This window comes from Leucoraja erinacea, chromosome 40 (genome assembly GCF_028641065.1).
Source record: "Leucoraja erinacea ecotype New England chromosome 40, Leri_hhj_1, whole genome shotgun sequence".
Taxonomy (NCBI): domain Eukaryota; kingdom Metazoa; phylum Chordata; class Chondrichthyes; order Rajiformes; family Rajidae; genus Leucoraja; species Leucoraja erinaceus.
In genome coordinates, this window is record NC_073416.1 from 6328966 (window position 1) to 6344805 (window position 15840).

General features: G+C 43.9%; 1 protein-coding gene across 2 annotated transcripts in view; it reads left to right on the forward strand.

Annotated features, from left to right (window-relative positions):
• The first annotated feature begins 5794 nt into the window (after positions 1 to 5794).
• Positions 5795 to 15840, forward strand: part of LOC129714695 (zinc finger CCCH domain-containing protein 10-like) — a 35542-nt gene continuing 25496 nt past the window's right edge. The window contains exon 1 of one of the 2 annotated variants that reach the window (XM_055664460.1): positions 5795 to 5932. The gene's annotated coding sequence lies outside the window, so the exon portion shown is untranslated. The remainder of the gene's footprint in view (positions 5933 to 15840) is intronic. The other variant, XM_055664461.1, reaches the window with a different exon arrangement.

A 15840-nucleotide genomic window follows, 5' to 3' on the forward strand; every position in this document is an offset into this window, starting at 1 on the left:
CATCACTTCCTTTGATTTCAGTGGAATATGACCTTTGAAAATGGATATTCCATCAAATAGCAATTAAACTGAGAAAAATTCTCAATTTGATTTAAATTCTCAAATATATTGTCACTGTCCATCAGATGCTTGGCCAACTATTTAAAAAGTATATAGACACAAAATACTGCAGGCTAGGCAGCATTTCTGGAGAGAAGGAATAGGTGATGTTTCGGGTCAAGACCCTTTCAGACTTTTAAAGACTTTTAAAAAGTAGGGCTGAAATGTTTTGGAAAGAACTGTAGATGCTGGAAAAATCGAAGGTAGACAAAAAATGCTGGAGAAACTCAGTGGGTGAGGCAGCATCTATGGAGAGAAGGAATAGGTGACGTTTCGGGACAATAGACAATAGGTGCAGGAGGAGGCCATTCATTGTGATAATGGCTGATCATCCCCAATCAGTACCCCGTTCCTGCCTTCTCCCCATATCCCCTATCTTTTAGAGCTCTCTCTTGGAAGTATCCAGTGAATTCCACAGACTCACCACTCTCTGAGAAAAAGTGTTTCCTCGTCTCCGTTCTAAATGGCTTGCCCCTTATTATTAAAGGGTAGAGACCCTTCTTCACCTGAGGTCTCGACCCGAAACGTCGCCTATTCCTTCTCTCCATAAATGCTGCCTCACACGCTGAGTTTTTACAGCATTTTTTGTCTGCCTTCGTGTTTGCTGAAATAATGCCTTTGTGATTATTTAATTACTGCATTTTATTAAGTTTGGCTCTGACTCCACTACTTTTGTTTTGCTTTGGTATTCAGTATAGTTTTCCTGTAAATAGTTCAGTTTCAGAGTTTTATGATTTGAGTTCGTTATACCGAGTTATTTAGAAGGGACGCTTAATCGCGAATGGGGAAAGCTGGTGTGGTCATCTTGTCATTTCCTTTGAGTCGTTCACGTCCTATTCTTTCCAGCGTCGCACGGTCTAATTCCTTTAACGCGGGGGCGCCATTTTAAATCCGGCTTTTCGAGCCGCGTTTTTCTGCGCCTTAGTTACAAAATGGCGCCTGAAGGTATTGCGCCTAATCGGCGGATAAATTAACCAATGGGGTCGGTCGCCTTCCTTAAAATATCCCCCCCCCTCCCTCCTCCAGACCTTGGTATTGATGAGGCCCCGAGTTCATTTTATCAATTGTTTTCAAAGCACGATTAATTTGCGCATAAATGGAGGCTGCTTGGAAGTAAGATCCAGAGCCGTTGTCTTTCCCTGGCGCTGTAAATTGTACACGCTCTGAACACCACAGCTTCCAAAAATCGAAGGTGCTTCAGCTCTTACCCTCGCCGTGTTACTCCTTCTCGCTTCACGATTTGTGCGCTCCTCCATCCTGGGTGTCACAGACCTGGAGTTATTTTTTTATTGAGACGAGGTTCAGAATACTCAATGGAGATACAACTACAAGAAACTGTAGATGCTGGAATCTTGATTAACGACTTTAACAAAATTAACGATTTATGCCCACCCAGAATGCGACATTTAAGTTTTTCCAACGAGTAAGTTGTGATGGAAAGGAGTTTTAAAGAAAAGCAAGCAGTGTTTATCCCACCCTCGTTCCAACGTCCCCTTCCCCATCTGACTTAATCAATCACCTATCAGCCTCTGTCCCATCTGGTGCCACCTGCCCCTCATTCATTCCCAGTCTGGTTCCACATACCCCCCCTCCCTCCTCCCTCCTCGTATATTGACAATATTTCCAGTTTTCTCTCAGTCCCGATGCAAGGTCTCAATCTGAAATGTCAATTTAATTATTTTGCCTCCACAGATACTGTGTTCTCAGCTTTTCTGATGTCCAAATTATCCCTACCCTTTTCCAATCCTTGTAAATTAAACAAATAAATCAAAATCTGCAAATGCTGCCAGTCTGAAATAAATATCAAGTAAATGGTTTTGGTTGATGAAAGGCCGTCAATAGCAAATCAGTGGATAATGAGGTCTGAGTATTGTAGCAGACATATCGGTATTATATTTGATTGTAATAAGGCACGGCATATTGATATAGAGAGTAGAAACAAGGTATTGCAGATGTTGGCTTACAAAAAAGGACACCGTGCTGTAATATCTCAGTGGTTCGGGCAGCATCTCGAGAAAATGGATAGAGATATTGGTGCCAAACACTTCATATGGCCATTATGACTATTTCATAATTTAATGTCAACCAGTGAATAATCATGGGTATTCTCTGTGAAATAAAGTGCTGGAGTAATTCAATAGGTCAGGCAGCATCTCTGGAGAACATGGACAGACGTTTCTGGTTGGGACCCTTCCTTTGTCTGAAGAAGGGTCACGAAACATCACCTATCCATGTTCTCCACAGATGCTGCCTGACCCTCTGAGTTACTTTGTGTTGTTTTTTGTGAACCAGCATCTGCATTTCCTTGTAGGTAGGAACTGCAGATGCTGGTTTAAACCGAAGATAAGACACAAAATGTGGAGTAACTCAGCGGGACAGGCAGCATCTTTGGGTAGATGGAATTGGTGACATTTCGGGTCGAGACCCGAAATGTCACCCATTCCTTCTATCCAGAGAATTATATTTTGGATTGCTTCCCTGAAATGAAATTGAGATTGCTGGCTCGTGAGACAGTTTATAAGAGTTGATGCAAGGTCAACTGGGAGGATATTAAAATAAATAGCTTAACATTTTGTCAGAAGTACAAGTTTGGTGGATTGGAAATTTTGGGGAACTTCCAAAGCATGGGACGTCAGTGATTGAAGGTAAGCATGGCTGCATTTGGTTGCCAATAAATTCTAGGGAAAGCAGGAGACCAAAGTGAGAAGTGTTCAAAAACCTGAGGGTTTGGGACTGATACAGAGAGAGGGGAGGGAAGTGTATGGAGGAATTTGAAAACACAAATGATAACTTTATGGTAAAGATGTTGCTAATCTGGGATCCATTGCACACAGCAACACTAGGTGGTGCTGATTAGGATGCAGTATGTCATAAAACTTAGAGGGTAGAAAATTGTAAGCTTAGATAAGGTGAATATACATTTAAGACGTAATTCTGTATTTTGAAGATGGTGAAAGGATGGAATGACTAAATGGAATGAATACATAGTTGACGTACATTTGGAAGACTGGGGTACCAAAGGATTTTGTTTCTGTAGTTATTAACATTGTAATGCAGTTCCATAGACAAGGTCCAGTGTCTGCCGTGGGGTAGAGGTGAATTGTACCCCAGCTTATGGAAGGACCATTCAGAAGTCTGATAACAGAAGGGTAGAATCTGTTACCGAGTCTGGTGTTGCACATTTTCAAGCTTCTCTATCTTCTGCCCGACGGGAGCAGGGAGAAGGAATGACCAGGGTGGGACAAGTCTTTGATTATGTTGGATCGCTTGTGATGAACTGGGCTATATCCACAACTCTTGCGGTCGTGGGCAGAATTGTTCCCAAACCAAACTGTGATGCGACCTGACAGTATGCGTTCTATGGTGCATCTGTATAAGTTTGTAAGAGACATTGGTGATATACCGAATATTCTCTGTCTCCTGAGGAAGTTGGTGTGGCTTCTTGGCTATTGGCTCATTGAGGTTGGCCCACGACGGATTGTTGGTAATATTGATTCCAATTGAAACACTCGCCCATTTTAACTTGGGCTGTTGAAAACGATGTTTAAATAAACTTCAGTGCTTGCATTTTCCTGTTTAAAATGTGGAAGGATTGGTTATATTGCAGAGAATACATCTGCACTCTAGATTTAATCTAAAGGGGGTTCACTGATTTAAAATATTATTGGAAGGTCACATAGAAAATAATGCATTTTTAAATGACCGATCCAAACTTCATTAAAGTTGGCTGTTTGTCATTTCTTTGGTATTGCCAGGCAATGCCAGGCTTCACTGTGTCTGCCGTCAAAGGTGTTGGTGTTGCCTTCAGCCGGCGGGCGGCAGGGGGCCGGGGTTTCCTCTTGGCTCGGAGGACCAGTCACGAAGTTGCCCTTTACTGGGAGGACCTGCGTAGAGCCTCTTTGTGTCGGAGCTGTGAGGGAAGAAGCCGAGCCGAAGTGTATAGGTATCCCAGCCCTGGTTTGTGAGTTTTCATGCACTTTAATGTACCCGTGGCATTCTCGATTTGAATGTGCAAACGTTGTGCGGAGAGAGTCCGCATTTGTCTGCGGCCGGGAGGCGTTTTAATTGTAACAGGAAGTCGAGGCCTAAAGGCGCCATTTGCGGCCTTAAATCCAAGCAAAGCGATAGTGAGGTTCCTGTTGCTTCTCACAGCTACAATCTGGAGCGACTGAGTCTGTGTTCATCAAAGCACATGCTTAGATATGTAGATCGACGATAAAAGATGAAAACCGCTATCAAATACTGCCCGTTATCTCGTTGCGTGGTATTCAGGGTTCAACAAGCCGTTATGTGGGGGAGGGGTAGAGAAAACGTTTTTTTAAATGTTTGTACTTAAATAGTTTTCAAAAATGTTTTTGGATATGTTTAGTCTTGCACGAAGGGCGAGAATTGCTATTCTTTGATCAGTTACTGCAGTTGGAGTGCCAGGAGGGTACGTGCGTCTGGATATTCGTGCACGTCGAAGGCAGTGGAGAGTATTCTAAATGGTCCCGCCTCTTTATTTTGGCCGTTTGACTAGGTCAGATAATTACAGTTTACACTTTCCGAATGAGGACTTGGATTTTGTGTTCACGTGGTTTGAGGTGTTTCTTGACGAAGAAAGTAGAGACCTAGTGTTCTGGTAGCATTGAAAACGTGGTAGTTATTGGATGCGTACAATCCAGGAAGTGTTAAATTTATATAACTCGGATGGCAAGTACAGAAGTGGTCACATACTTTGTACAAGTACAATTTCTTATTTTTGCATTGTTAGTAATTAATAATACCCTGCCTTATGGAAGAAAATAATATGCAAAGTTAAATGAATGGAAAGCCAAGTGTGCAAAAATGGAAACAAAAATGGTTTGGCATACTGTAATTTGCTTGGAGCTACCTGGAGTAACTTGCTTGAGCTTGTCTTCACATTTGAAGTCACAGACTTATGTTCACACCACCTGCTGATTTCCATGGTGCCAGTTATTTCAGGGCAACTCTGTAGTGAGCCCCTGATTGGAGAGGTTTTGAGCAGAAGAAACCTTTCCTTTGTAATTGAAATGAGTACTGGTTTAACAAGGCTAGTTATACAAGATATATTGTTCTGCTGTGTAAGTACTTTAAAGGGGAAAAAATGTTGGGAATGGGCTTGTTGCTGTTGTTTCCAATAAATTGTCTGCTACCTGTGGAAGTATGGACAAGGGGCTTCAATTTTTTTTCAGTCAAGTTGTGTGCTTTCTTGGCTGAAGCTGATAATTCGTGTGGAGCACTGCCATGATGAGTTAGGCTGGCACTGTTTGGAGATCATCGTACTGATTTTTTTTCATAAATATTGGTACTCATTTTGTGCACATTTTAAAAATAAGTTCTGATGGCACTTCAGGACGTGACCTGTTCTGGAGTTGGAAAACTTTATAAAGCTGAAAATGCAGACAACTTTTGCGCGCACCTCACTTGTGGATTTAACATTCACCAGTGACTTTTTTTTCCTTGTGCAAGCAAAGATATTGCACAGACCTCCCTGCTAACTGCCACTTAATCTTGCTACCCCGGCCTCTAATTCCAGTGTTTTATAGAATGCGCAGCAGTTAGTTTGTAAACGATCGCTCTTTCTCTGTAAAGACCTGCCTTTTTTTTCTTTTGCAGTTGCTTGCGTAGTGCCTTGGCTAAACAGCGCAGAAATAATCTATAAAAATGCCAGATAACGGCACCGAGGAGGCTGGCCCCAGTACAGATGATATTTGCCGTGACTTCCTGCGCAACGTCTGCAACCGCGGTAAGCGCTGCAAGTTCCGCCACCCAGACGCTAATGAGATGTCCACCCTTGGCCTTTTATCTTCCGATCTACCCGTTAATAAAGGTGAGATTCCGATCTGCCACGACTATCAAAAGGGTGACTGTCAAAGAGGGCCAAAATGTAAATTCCAGCACGTAAAGCGCGACGAGTATGGTTTTGAAAACCAAGGTATGGCGCACAGCCAAGTGTTTTCCCCCTTGGCACGCAGATATGATCGCTTTGATGACCTCTACACCAGAGGTTATGACACTGACCATTACGATGGCTACGACGCGCACATGAAGAGGCGGAGGAAGGAGGGCATTCAGTTCGAAGTATACGACTACGGAATGCCGAGTCCAGGCGCACCTGACTACCGGTTTCTAAAGGCAGAGAATGTTATGCTCCAAAAGCGCGTTGAGGATCTCCAAAAACAGGTGTCAAACCTGATGGCTACCAATGACCTCCTACTGGAGCAGAATGCAAATCTCCGCAACCGAGTGAAGATGGGAATGATGACTCCCATGACCCCCATGACCTCCATGACCTCAATGACAGCTATGACCCCCACACCCACTGCAACAGCTGGGAGATTCACCACCCTGTAACATGAAGTTGATCACCTGAGAGAGGTGTGACTCGGCTCCTTTAAATATTTGTTTTATCATTTCAGTATACTAATAAAAGAAAGCTATGTAGTTTGTCAGATCTGAGAAGGTTGTGCTGGGACTCTGCTTTACAGATGCAAATTGACCGATAAGGCCCCAGGCCCAATTGGTAGAAGGTAGTTTTACAGTACAGTAACCCCTTGTTTTTATGGACTTTTTTAATAACTGATTTCAGTTATAGTGGACGGACCTACTGACCTTCATTGCCAGGCTAGGCTGCCAACACTACCCGTGTCCGCTTCCGGCACCAGAATCCACCGTCTTCCCGGCTGCTACCATCTTTCCCACCCCACCCCCCATGGTCTGTTATAACAAGGGTTTATAGTACCACTGTCTATAATTTATAAATGGTGGTGTGGGCGGAAGGAATTTGGGGTAGACAGGGGAGAATGATTAAGTTGCTGTTCCATTTCTAACATTGGTGAAGCGCACAGTATCAAAAATTCTGCTTTTCGTGATTATGTGTAGATTCAGGATTATGAACACTTGTCATTTAGAATAATTCAATGTTTTCTCCACCCATCTTCCTGATATTTAAAAAAAACACAGTAATGGGAGAATTGTGAAAATATTTGACTAAAATGCAGGAGAAAGTTCTAATCCTGTATGATGTTTTCTAAGTGACATTGGAAAATTCTCTGTCCATGGACTTGGTTGTGGCCAATTGTGCACAGATTTGTGAGTATCTTGACACCTCACTGATTCGCACTTTTTACTTCTCTGGAAACCTGCGTTGCAAGATTTAGACGTGCTAGATTTGGCGCTGGCAAAGCATAGTGGCAGAAATGGATGTGAATTAAGTGGCAAAATTAGCCACTAATTGAGCCACCTCTACTGCAAAGTTTTCCAGGGTGTGTTTGTATTGTGAGATGCCTTGGTATATATTGCAAACTACAATAGTCTTGGGAGTTGAAGGCTTTATAATTCTGGATAAAATTTTCTGACCTGATTTATTTTCCATCTAAATCTGGAATACAGCCATTAATACACCCATTTCATTGAATGCGTAGCTGCTGCCTCCATGTATCTGTTCTCCATGTGACAGGTTTGTGAAAACTAAGTCGACCATTTGTCAGCCAGCTGACTTAATTTTGCTAAAGCCACAGGAAGCAAGACATTTTTGATGCTGTGAATAGTGGATATTGTTGGGTCGGTGGTCCTTTTGGTCTTTGGAAATCTGCATTGTAACTTTTTGTTTTGCATTTGTGGGAACCCAGGACCACTGCATGGCACGTCATAGTTTTTTTCCTGCTACTTTTCTTGATCTGTTTTCTACTTTAAAACTCAAATTTAAAATAGTTGAATGAGTGTAGATATTAGTTGCCATGTTTTCATTGGCCTTGGGTGAACAGAGAATCCTGCCTGTTTCTAGTAATTTTCCAGCCATTGTGCATAATTTCTAATTTATCTCTTTGCTCTACTGTTCCTTTTGGGTGGGGGCAAAATTTGGTTCCGAATGTCTGAAACTCCTGATCAACCTGCAGTTGATTGCAGAAAATGAAGTCTGCAAAATTATCTTGATTCTCTTCACTCTTCCTGTTTGAAGAAGCACTGGGTCTTCTTACAATGGGTTCAGCTGCGAATAGTGGACAGACAAACTCCCAGTACTTCTGATTGCCCTTGTCCACATTTCCATCCCCTTTACATGCCTTCTCAAGCTGAGGTGATATAGTACAGGATTGTGAAATTCAATTTGGTATACTACCACTAGGTATTAGTGTTGATGGATATCAAGCAGCTAATATTGCAGTTGCCACATACTTTTGGAATTTATTTCTTCTAATCCAGGAGTGCAATTCATAAATATTAATTACATAACTGGTAAATGGTGCATCATAGTTCAGTGTACAGTGGAATCCTGTTTAATAGGTGGACAAGATAACATTTCCTCTTCATCAAGCCTGCAAAAAAAGACTATATTCAATGATTTGCTGCAGCAGGATATTTTGACAGGAATCTGCTTACTACTACATCTGAATTCAAGTTGATTGTACAGCCTCTTTCAGTTCCTAAAATCACAGTGCACGAAGTATCACTTGCTATTTTGTTTTAAATCCTTGCACTGAAATGTTGATGCTATTTATAGTCATATTTGGCATCAGTGGTTTAGGATTCTGGCATTCATCTGTCCTATGTTCTGATATTTGACTACTACATGAGTTTAGTTTTTTTATAAATTAAACCTTGGGTCCGCATTTTAACAGTTAACTTTTTCTTCTCCACCCTGCATACCTAAATCTTTGGGCAAAATACAAGCTGCAGTTCGCTGGGAGCAGGGTAGGAGCAGTTACTACTTTATTGGTAGTCATCAATTATTGTTGGCCCTTGCCAGTAAAATGAACCAGAATGTCACAAACATTACCCTTTTTTCCTGATTAAAACATCCAGGCGAGAAATGGGTACACCACAATATGTTTTAAGGATTTGGGAAAAACAAAGCAGTCCTGATTCTTGGAGTAGTACCATAGTTAGATTGTTTCTTTATGACTTAACACTGACCCAATCAGAATTGGCTACACTTTTTTCAAAAGGGTTCAGCGTAACTACAGAGGTCTGTGCATTTGGAAATTATTGATATTCCATAAAAATGAGACTATCTTGCAGTATTGCAATAGTGTTCTCATTGTACCTGCTAGTAATCTGAACTGCATTTTTTTCCCGTCAATTTGAATTCTGGTTTGCACTACTGGTCTTGGTAATTGGTTTTACATTTTTTCTTTCAGAATTTGATGTTTTTGATTTATTGCTGTACTACCAAAAACACACTGTTTCCTACATTGGACTTTGCAGCAAAATGATTATTAAAATTGAGTAATGAACACTTCGGTTGCTATTTGGTTATTCCTGTAAAATGAGAAACCAACTATAGTTTCACCTTATGTGCAGGAAAGGTTTAATGGTACAGTACTTGTATAATGTGTATATATTGATTACTACATAGTTCTTTGCTATGGTTAATGCTTTTCTAAGCAATTACATGTAGTGTTTTTTCCCTCCATTGTTAATCGTTCGACTGATGCAGACCTCCAGGACAACATAACCTATACAGTCCTAAACTAAGTGTACTTGTTTCATTGTAGACCTTTTAAAACAAGAAATGTGTTCACCTTCATTTCTATGAAAGTCTGTTGAGTGTATAACAATAAAACACATTTTCATTTGTGTATTGTTTTGTATTCCTTGTGTAAAAACTTCAGTAGATTGACTTTTGGGGACCAGACGATGCAGTGAGAAAACACTTCTTCTGAGACAAATTATAAATTCAATTGGGCCAAAGTCAAATAACTTCCCAAAAATTGTTCTGAAAATTGGGCAGAGACAGGTCCTTTTGATGGAACTGTTAATTTGTACTATTCATCAGCTGGGAATTGTGGAAGTGTCCATGATTTAGTAAAAAATGAAATCATGGGGAGATGTTCAGGAAGTGCATATCTTGGAAAAACTATGGAATAAAAGCAGGTGAGTTGTTTAAATGGGCTGTTTTTTTAACTGGAAGTCCTGTTTATTGAAATATAGGTTGCGCCGGTTGATTTGGAATATAGAAAGTAAGACTACATTTTTATTAAAATTGCCTACTGTCATTTGGTGCAAACAATTCGCAACATAATGATCTTATCCATGTCCTCCACATTTACATTTCGTGGGAAGGAGTGGAAATCTTGTCTTTCCTCATGAGGCGGGATGCAGTCACAATTTGGGCAGCAATTTTTTACCATTCCTAAGTTTAACAAACTTGGAGCTAAGCATCACAGCTGAACTTGCTGGATTGGCAGCAAACGTGATTGCTTATATTTAACAAACATGATAGTTACAATTTAGAAACTGGAGTTATGGTAATTCTTACAATTTTCCATGATAATTAAGTATATTTAGAAATCTTGTCTGACAAGGTTTATCAAAAGACAGCTTGTCTTATTTTTCCAACATATCTTAAGGTATGGATGTTGCTTGATAAATATCTGGGAAGGTAGTTGGGTAGAGTTTTTTAACCTCTTAGCACTTGGGCGCAAGTTCATATTTACTGTTATCTAATTCGCATTAAATTATTGGGTGCCAGGTCTGTCGTAAATTTTATTTTAGGTGCTGGGTATGATTGATTAAGCTAATGTTTTTGGCCTATCCTTGTGGGTCAACTCTCATTCCATCTCAATCTTTCAGCAAATTTTCAGGCCTCTAGTATATTCTGGCTTCCTTTTGGAAAAACATAAACTATTTCTCTCAACCATATCTGTGCTCATGAGATCCATATTTCTGTATTGAACTAAATGTACTTTATTTATGGCCTCTGCGGTTTTTGCTCGCTGCACATCTACACTGCCCAAATTGAGCATAGTCGTGCCATTTTAAAGTTTCCATTTTCTGGTACCGACATTGAAGTTTTATTGGTATTTTAATTATTTTTTTCTATAGTTGAAGCTCAGAACTGTGCCTGACCATTACTTTTGAATCCAGAAAATGCATTGATAATATTTTTTAATTAATTTGCTGGCCTGTTGCTGCTTGTAACAATCTCATCACCTGTATCCATCTCCTCTTTTGCCCATTCAGTTTCTTGTCTATGAGCTGACACTTCTGCTTTTCCCTCAATATGCTAGAGGTTCAATTGCTATTTAGCTGCAATTTTTTTCCAATGTTGTCTACCTCATGCTAAAGGTAGCAAGTCGCATTGGGCAGCTCGGGTATGTATAGCATTTTCCTATCTGAAAGCTACAGGTTATCCAGATTTCCAAATCCCAAATTATTTGTCTAAATTTTGAATGGCTGGTCCTGGCACTGATACTTGTGGTATACTTCCTTCTATAGTCTGAATAAAGATTATTTGTTCCCTGCCATGGGGCAGGAATCAAAGGTAACTACTTAAAACGGTTAATTTTGTCGTTAAGTTTACTCCATATTGACATTAGATTAGAGTCCCACATTGGCCAAAGCAGTTTGACATTCATTTCTCTAAAAGGCATTATTTTCTCATCAATCTTGTCAACAGTAGACGGTCTTTTTTACATATTTTCTGACGAGAAGTTAATCTTAGTACCCGGGCTTTATTTAATTTTCCTATTTATTGGTTCGAGTTATTTTAGTCCCATTAATAAAATTGCCTAACCATATCCATTTCATAGAACTAATGTTAAATGTCTGGTATCAGATGCTGTTTGACGTATTTCTGATTTTGTTAGAAAAATTCCAAAAAGCACAAAATTGTCTTTTAATACTAGATGGGAGCACGGACCCGTTGGGTCCCTGTTCCCCAACGCAATATTCCACCGCTTGCCTATAGACGACACAATGTTCAGTAAAAATGGCGATCCCGGCAAGGCTTCCACAACTGCGCACCTGTGGAAGGGGTGATGGCGTCATTTTGCGTCATTGCCTCGTTACAAGCGACATTTTCAATTGTGTTGAGGCTGACTGGCCTCCCCCCCCCCCCCCCCCCCCCCCCCACTGCGCAGGTGCGACTGCCATGTTCAAAGTTGTGCCATTGACGGCAGAAATTAAGTTAAATGTCAAAGAGAATAGAGGCCCCGTGGAGGTGCTTGTAAAATGGAAGAAAACCTAAATGTGGAGCCGTTGGGTCCCTGTTGTGAGGCCATGCAGGTACAACGCAATATTCCATCACTCATCCATAGCTCCCAACTGCACAGGCGCGGCTGACTGGTTCCCGTTGTGACGTCAGAGATCCCTGCTGTGACGCGAGTCACGGCAACCCCCAACTGTGCCGGCGCGGCTGGCAAGTGGAAGCGCGACCGAGACGTTTTTAAAGTTTAAAATGGCAGTAACTTGTAAAATATAAGATCAATGTGAATGCACCTCGCTCTCCTTCAGTCCCCTATTCCCCTCCTCCATTATCCTCCCACTCCCCACCAACCCTCCTCTGCTTCCTCCGCCCCCCTTCCCCTCCTCCATTACCTCGCATACTCCTTCCCCCTCCTCTTCACCCTCCCTATTCTTTCCACTCCCTCCTCCCCTCCCTCTCCTTTCCCCTACCCTCAGTAACTCCCTCCCTCCGCTCACCTCCCCCCTATCCCACCCTCCTCACCTCCCCCATTGGCCTCATCTCCCTCTATCCCCCACTCCCTACCTCCTCACCTCCCCCACCCTCTTCTCACCTTCCCAGGATCTCGATGGAAACCACCACGTTTTCTCCAGCACGTTGACGATGAAGTTGTACTTGAGGCGGGGGCTGTCAGGTGGGATGGAGGGAGTGAAGCCGAGACTTGCCCCGAGTCCCACTCCTCACCCTCCCCGTGGGCCCGAAGCAGCAGCATCCCAGCCTTGGGGTTCCCGAGTGGCCTCTCCCCGCCCCTGGACCTTGCACCGACTCCAATCCCATATGGGGGGTGGGGCAGAACTTAAGCTAGCACCAGTAAACTGAAGGGAGGACCCGTGGAGGCGTTTGTATAATGGAACAAAACTTACCCGTGGAGCCGATGGGTCAGATTATGGAAAACAACAAAATAAGTTACCATAATTATGCAGACGACACACAAATTGACATAACTATTTCACCAGGGGACTATGGTCCAATACGAATACTGAGTAAGTGCATCGAACAAATCAACGATTGGATGTGCCAAAACTTTGTTCAATTAAATGAAGACCAAACTGAGGTAGTTGTTTTTGGAGCCAAAGAGGAACGATTAAAAGTACTCGGCTTCAATTGGCAATGTTAAAAACCATGGATTAAGCCAGAACTCTTGGTGTAATCATGGACTCAGACCTGAATTTCAACAGCCACTTTAAGACAACTACAAAGTCAGCCTTCTATCACCTTAAGAATTTATCAAGGGTTAAAGGACTTATGGGTTAGCAGGATATGAAAAAACTTGTCAAGCATTTATCTTCAGTAGACTTGACTACTGTAATGCTGTCTTCACAGGTCTCCCTAAAAAATCGATTATAGACAGCTGCAGCTGATTCGGAGCACTGCTGCTCGAGTCCTCTCTAAGACCAAGAAAGTGGATCACATCACTCCAGTTTTGAGGTCTTTACACTGGCTTCCACTCTGCCCAAGAATTGATTTCAAAATATTACTGTTGGTTTATAAAGCACTGAATGGTCTAGGGCCAAAATATATTTCTGATCTTCTGCATTATAAACCATCCAGACCTCGGGTCGTCTGGGTCAGGTCTGCTTTCTGTCCCCAGAGTCAGAACTAAACATGGAGAAGCAGTGTTTAGTTTTTAAGCACTGTATATATGGAACAAACTTCCAGAATAATGCAGGTCCACTCCAACTATCAGTTGTTTTAAATCGGGGCTGAAGTGTTTTCTGTTTGACATTGCTTTTAATTGAATTAAGCAATTATTCATTTCTTACTGCATTGTAACTTTTGTTCTTGTATTCTCATTCTATTTTAGCTTGTTTTATTTTCTATTTTTAATGATTGTTTTTAATTGCTTATGATTGCTTTTTAATGCTTCGTGTAAAGCACTTTGAGTTGTCTTGTTGATGAAATGTGCTATATACATAAACTTGCTTGCTTGTGAGGGCAGACGAGTACAGGCGAAAGGGGGAAAAAAGATGGTGATCTGAAAATCCGAAAAGGAACCAACTGCGCTGGCGCGGCTGGTTGTGACGCGCACGGGAACCCTCCTCCAACTGCGCAGCTGCGGGTGGCAAGTGGGAAGCGCTGTTTTAAGTTAAGTTTTAAATATCAATAAATTGTAAAATAAATGTCAATAACATGTAAAATATAACAAGGCAAATTCATTGTATGTGAACATACTTGGCCAATAAACCTATTCGTTCATTCATCAATCTGAACGAAAATTGCTACTGTGTATCCCAGGACAATGGTGAGTAAGGTGGGCCTAAAATTATCGCGCTATCGTGTACCGTTGTTGCGCAAATGTAGGTACAAATATATCTATATTACTAAATCTCTGTTCTTGACCGCTTTTGGCCTTCTGTGCTGCGTTTTCCGAGAGAACGCCGCCACCTATGGCCGTCATTTTTGGCCACCTTGCTCAGAGCCCCCCTCCGCCGCATGTGTGCCGAGGATTTTTCCAGTCGATGAAAAATGACGGCGATATTAATGTTTTTACAAAATTCCCCATTCTCTCCGCTGCCCCTGCTGGGGGGAAGGGACTATAAAAACAGGAAGTGGTGTGCCTCAATCAGTCTCTCATCAAGATGGAGCTCTGTCAATTGGTCTGTCACTCTGAGCCCTGAATGACACTGAACAAATCTCTTCTCACCTGTGAGTAAGTACCCTTAATGTGGTTTGAAAATGAAAATATGGTTAGTTTGAAATAAAAGAGCACTGCCTGCAAATGGTTGTTTGGGTTGAAGTAAAAATTGAACTCTTTCTCTCTCCCCTCCTCTCTCTCCCCACCTCTCTCTCTCCCTATCCCTCTCTCTTTCTCCCCCCCTGTCTCTCTCCCTTTCTGTCTCTCTCCCCTCTGTCTCCCCCCTCCCCCCCCTCTCCTCTCCCCCCCCTCTGCTCTCCCCTCCTCTCTCTCCCCCCCCCTCTGCTCCCCTCCCCTCCTCCCCCCCCCCTCTCTCCCCCCCCCCTCTGCTCTCCCCCCCTCCTCCCCCCCCCTCTGCTCCCCCCCCCTCTCCTCCCCCCCCCCTCTCCTCCCCCCCCCTCTCTGCCCCCTCCCTCTCTGCCCCCTCCCCCTCTCCTCCCCTCCCCCCCTCCGCCCTGCTCCCCCCCCCCCCCCCTCCCCCCCCCCTCCCCTCTCTCTCCTCTCCCCCTCTCTGCTCCCCCCCCCTCTGCTCCCCCCCCCCCCCTCTGCTCCCCCCCCCTCTGCTCTGCCCCCCCCCTCTGTGCTCCCCCCCCCCTCCTCTGCTCCCCCCCCCTCTCTGCTCCCCCCCCCCTCTGCTCCCCCCCCCCTCTGCTCCCCCCCCCCTCTGCTCCCCCCCCTCTCCTCCCCCCCCTTCTCCCCCCCCTCCATCTCCCCTCCCCCCTCTGCTCCCCCCCCCTCTCCTCCCCCCCCCCTGCTTCTGCTCCCCCCCCCCCTCCCTCTCCTCCCTCCCCCCCTTGCTCTCTCCCCTCCCCTCTCCGGCTCCTCCCCCCCTCTCTGCTCTCCCCCCCCCTCTGCCCCCCCCCCTCCCTCCCCCCCCCCCCTCTCCCCCCTCTCCCTCTGTCCCCCTCCCCCTCCCTGCTCCCCCCCCCCTCTGCTCCCCCTCCTCCTCCCTTGCCCCTCCCCCCCTCTGCCCCCATCCCCTCTCCCCTCCTCCCCCCCCTCTCTGCTCCCCCCCCCCTCTGCTCCCCCCCTCTGGCCTCCCCCCCTCTCCCTCTGGCTCCCCCCTCCTCGCTCCCCCCCCCCCCTCTGCTCCCCTCCCCTCTTCTCCCCCCCCCTCTCCCCCCTCCCCCTCTGCTCC